Below are 5272 nucleotides of genomic sequence, written 5' to 3'. Positions count from 1 at the left end.
CGAAAACGCACTTTTCTGAAGGATTAAAAAAACTTGAAAAGCGATTGACCAAGTGTATAGAGCTCCAAGGAGATTATGTTGAAAAATAAAAAATAAATTTACCCAAAAAAAATTGTTTTTATACTTCATTCTAAGGACTTATTGAACTACCCTCGTATATATATATTTTGGTGTTCCCATTATTTAGTTTTGTTAATTGTATAAACACTCTGATATTTAACAGGTGCTATTTAACAAATTCAGGTAACGGCACTATTGGACATCCATTTTCCTATCGGGAAATCACTTTCCATCTCCAAAAAAAAACATGGGATGCTTTAAGGCATTTCCCGGGAAGACCTAACCAAATGTGCCTGAAGTATCTCATATTTTTTTGAAATGGGAAGTGATTTCCTGAAAATTTTTATCCTGGGAGGACTTGTCTAATGGTGCCTCGAAGCATACCATATTTTTTATATGTGGGAAAAGATTCTGGGAAAACTTTTGCAAAGAAGTGAAATATTGATATTTAATAACTTCTGCTACATATTTGTTACCAGTAAGAATATATAATGTATTTGAAAGAAATTGAAGTACATAAACTCTGTGATCTTCTTTTTAATTTCAATAATTTGTATTTCTTGATTTATTGAGCAGTTTCGCACTAAAAGCGAGAAATATTGCATCAAAATCGGTATCAAGGTACTTTAAGCTTAGTATCTTATACCAGTATTTCGGAATTGATTGTTCGTAGTAGAAAACATTTTTATTCATGATTCAGGTGAAGACCCCAGTAAATGGCATGTGACCAGTCAGTGACATGCTGGATTAATTTCTGTATTTATTAAAAAATTGTATTTAAAATCAAAATGTAAAGGAAGATTTAGTAAAATTCAGCATGCTTCAGTATTAAATTGCATATAAATATGTTCGGGGAATAATTTTCAAAGAATTGTAATACAGGTGTCACTAACGCTTCCACTCATATGAAGCACATAAAAGATCAATAATTATTAATTAGCAATACAGACATTGCTGTCATCATGCTCCTAGTATTAAAAAACAACTGCTTCCCTTTTTTTACAAAAAAACTCGTAATTGAAGCGTCTCTAACAGTGAAAAGCTAAATTTTGAACTATTGAAAGCTAATAGTGTCACTAACTAGGGTCTTCACCTTAATAAAACATTATTGGTTCAAAACCAAGTGCATCCAATCTAGGAAAATGAAACCGAGCCCTACTGATCAAAAGAATTTTCTATAAAACTGGAGCGAGATACGAATATGGGAATATCTTTCCCTATTTTCCTTGCTAAATCATAAAATATCTGAAATAAAAGCATATATGATCAAAAAACTCCAAAAAATGGATTTACACGCTTTGATCACCCTCACTAAATTTTGCTACAGGTGCTACATAAATATTTTGCTACTTCATTATGGATATCACTCAGATTGATTAGAATAATTTCGCAATTATGATTAATTAATAGATTTCAGACCAGAATTACAACCATAGCCAAGACATACAATATGGATATTAATGGATATTTTAACTATTGTTATCAAGATATTGATAATACTCTGTTAATTTAAATCAGCGATAATTTGCCTGATTTGTTAATGTATATACGCTGTTTTGAATTAGAGAGTTTCACCTGTTAGTCGATTGTCAGGCCTTATTAAACGAAATACGATGTAAAAGATATCGATGTGAATTAGTAGAGAAATGCCTGGATGCATATTCTAGAGAATGTGAATATGTAAACATTGTTTAAAAAACGAAAAGTAAGTGTACCTTATAAAGATTTTTGAGGGAGTTGAACGAGGGGCTAATTACTTGGATTTTAGTTTATTGCCAATCGAATAAAAGCTTGAGAAAAGTCGTCATTAAACAATAAGTAATAAATTGATTTTGGATTTTACTATAATGAAGAGGTGTGTTTATGCAAAAGGTATGCAATTAAATTTTACAATGGCTTTCTCCATCGTAAATTTCTTTAAAATACCTTTCTAAACTTCTAATGACTTAATTAATTTAACATTTTTTTGGAGCAGTAACATTTTTTTGAAAAATGCTAACCGCTTTTCATTCTTCGAATCATAAAATCTTCATGTTATGTTCCATAAGCCTCCCCGGTATTTCGTATTCATCCTTAATCATCGATAGACTTTTAGCGCATTCTTTCCAATAAAACGACTTTCCGTAAATGCGGTAGTTAATTAGTTACTGTTACAGTCAGAAATTTGATTACAAAATATATTTACTAATTCTATAGTGAAAAAGTACAATTTTCTGAGTAAGAATGTATGAATTTATTCAGTGCCGTGTGCGTTAGTTTAAACAAAGTTATGCAAATGGAAAACGTGACTAATATAAAGGTTTGATAAAAGAAAGAAATTGTGTAACATTCTCGACTTTATTAAAACGCTAAAAAGACAATATTGTAAAGCTTGCAAATATGTTATTTCACCTCCACAAATATGAAGCATTTAGAAAATGACTGCTTCAGAATGGAAAAATAAAACGTGGTGACACCCAGCAGCAATAGTTTAGGAAATACAATTTTTTATTTCATAAATTTTGTACCGAGTTTATACTTTGGAAAACAAAATCCATAGATTGTACAATTGGGTGGTCCAAAATGCATGAAAAATTTTTTCATGCTAGAGAACAATGATCTCCCCATTTTATTCTAAAACCGAAAAAATATATGAACTAATTTTTTTCATATTGATTTTAACAGATGCCGGTTTTCTCTTGAAGTTTCCCATGTAAAATGAAGGGGCAAAAATCACTTTTTCGAGTTTTTGAAATAATTGTTAAGGTTCGGGAAAATGTGACGGGAAAGTAGAGAGACCGAGCGCGTAGCGCGAAGTAAATTCATTATTGAATGGGAACCACGAGAACCAACGCCCTAGGCGCTCAAACTTGCGAGTGAAGATCTTTTAGCAAAAGAGAATTCACAATCACTAAATTACATTTGTCGATACTTAGACTTCATGACAATTTCAGCGAAACTCATCATTTTTTTCATCACTTTTATGATTTTTTTAAAACAAATTTAATAAACAAATGTATTATTGAGGCATCTGTCGACTGAACAGTTTAGTTTTGTTTCGATATCAGACTTTAAATTGGGATCTTCATCATAAATGAGGCAACATTCATGATGAGTTGACAATTTTTATGATTTTTAAAAACAAATTTAACAAGCAAATGCATTACTCGTGCATCTGTGGACGGAAAATTCGTTTTTTTTTCTTTCAATTTCAGTCTTTTTAATTGGGAAGTTCATGATGATTTCAGCGAAATTCATAATTGGGTGATAAATGTTTTTTTTAAAACAAATTTAATACGCAAATGCATTATTCGAGCATCTGTCGATGGAATTTTTTTTCGATATCCTAATTAAAAATGTTGACATAGAATAAAACGAATTTTTCTGTAGACAAATGCCTAATTAATGCATTTGTTCATCAAATTTGTTTAAAGAAATAATCAAATTTATCAACTTATTATGAATGTTGCTGAAATTCCCATCAAGTTCCCATCTGAAAAGATTAGCATTAAAAAAACCGAATTTTTGTACCGGCAAATGCCCGAATAATGAATTTTTTTATTGAATTTCTTTAAAAGATCATAAGATTAATAAACAAATTATGAATTTTGCTGCAAATATCACAAAGTTCCGAATTTAAAAAAATTTGCATCGAAAAAATCGCATTTTTCTGTCGAACAATGCCTACTTTTATTCATAAAATTTCTTGCAATAGAACTAGAGAAAACGTATGATTATGGAAAATCATAGAAAACTTTTTTTCAACAACTAATTTGTTTATCAACATTTTTTGTTTAATATATATATATATATATAATAAAACATTTGTCATAAGGACAACCGCAGGATTTCGCAGGGAGCGGGTGCTAATCTGGAAAATTGCACCCGCTCCCAGCGCAATCGCGGTAAAATTTCAGCCACAACTACGTCTCACGACCGTAAGATAGGTGGTTACAGTCTGTAAAGGAATCAATACGACGATCCAGCAAAAGCCTCGTGCACCCTAAGAACACGGAGCGACCCAAGGACAACCGCCTTCAGCATTTTTCCCGCAAGTGTTTTAGCGTATTGTTGACACGCAGGGATGCTTTTCAGGCCATTAGCAAGTGAAAGCTTGGCACCTCCAAGAGCACCGATGATAAGGACGATTAGTTTAACATAATATTCCGGGTACAATCGTTGCAACTCCCTTATAAGGTCTTCATACCTCTCTTTCTTTTCATTCTCCTTGGTTATGATGTTTTTGTCAGCTGGTGCCGAAAATTCGATAACGAACATGGTTCGCTTCTGGAAGTCAAGAAGGACCTTTTTTTCATGTGCATAACCTTTCTTGTCCCGATATGAAGGGTTCTGAGCTCGTTCTTCGTGCATGGAACTACTCCAAATGAATAGAGTAGTACCGGGACGGCAAGCATGTTCATTGCAGGTACTTTGTTCCTCGCCGACAGTTCGGAAGACCAAATCTGTCGGATGAGACGTTTGTATCTGCTTCGGAGAGTATCCTTTATAGATGTCACATCCTGAATGCGGCTCTGTGACACGCCCAGGTATGTGTAAGTCTCTCCAGCGCAAAGGTATCGTATGGCGCTACTATCAACGAGCTCAGGATCTTCAGGGATGGCATTAAGTTTTCCTCGCTCCAAATAAACCTTGGCGCATTTGTCTAACCCAAATTCCATTCCAATTTCCTTAGTATATCGTTCGACAATCCCCAGAGCTAGATGTAGTGGCTCTCTCTTTTTAGCATAGATTATAAGATCGTCCATGTAAAATACATGAGTGACCTTGTACTTTCGATCTGCAGATTTGCCGCACAAGTACCCGTCGGAATGGCGAAGTGCTAGAGATAGTGGCAATAATGTAAAGCAAAAGAGGATTGGGCTCATGGTGTCGCCCTGAAAGACACCTCTCTGAAAAGTGACCTTGTTAGTTGTCACACGATTTTTTCCAGATGAGATAGTAAATCTGGTTTTCCAAAGCGGCATCAATCTCTCTGTGCACCCAACTATTTGCGGATGAACCTTTAAGATTTCCAAAAGACAGATGATAAGTCTTTGGGAGGTCGAATCAAAAGCTTTCGGATAATCAATCCAGGCCATCGATAGGTCACGCTGGCAGAATGCTGCATCTTTGCAGACACATCTATCGATGAGCAGGTTCTCCCGACATCCGGTTACGCCTTTCTTTGAGCCTCGTTGTTCATACATTTCTTACCACACAGGTTCAATTGCCC

Source organism: Belonocnema kinseyi, chromosome 4 (genome assembly GCF_010883055.1).
Source record: "Belonocnema kinseyi isolate 2016_QV_RU_SX_M_011 chromosome 4, B_treatae_v1, whole genome shotgun sequence".
In the NCBI taxonomy this organism is placed as follows: Eukaryota; Metazoa; Arthropoda; class Insecta; order Hymenoptera; family Cynipidae; genus Belonocnema; species Belonocnema kinseyi.
The sequence above is the reverse complement of the archived record's forward strand: the minus strand, read 5'-3'. Positions refer to the sequence as shown.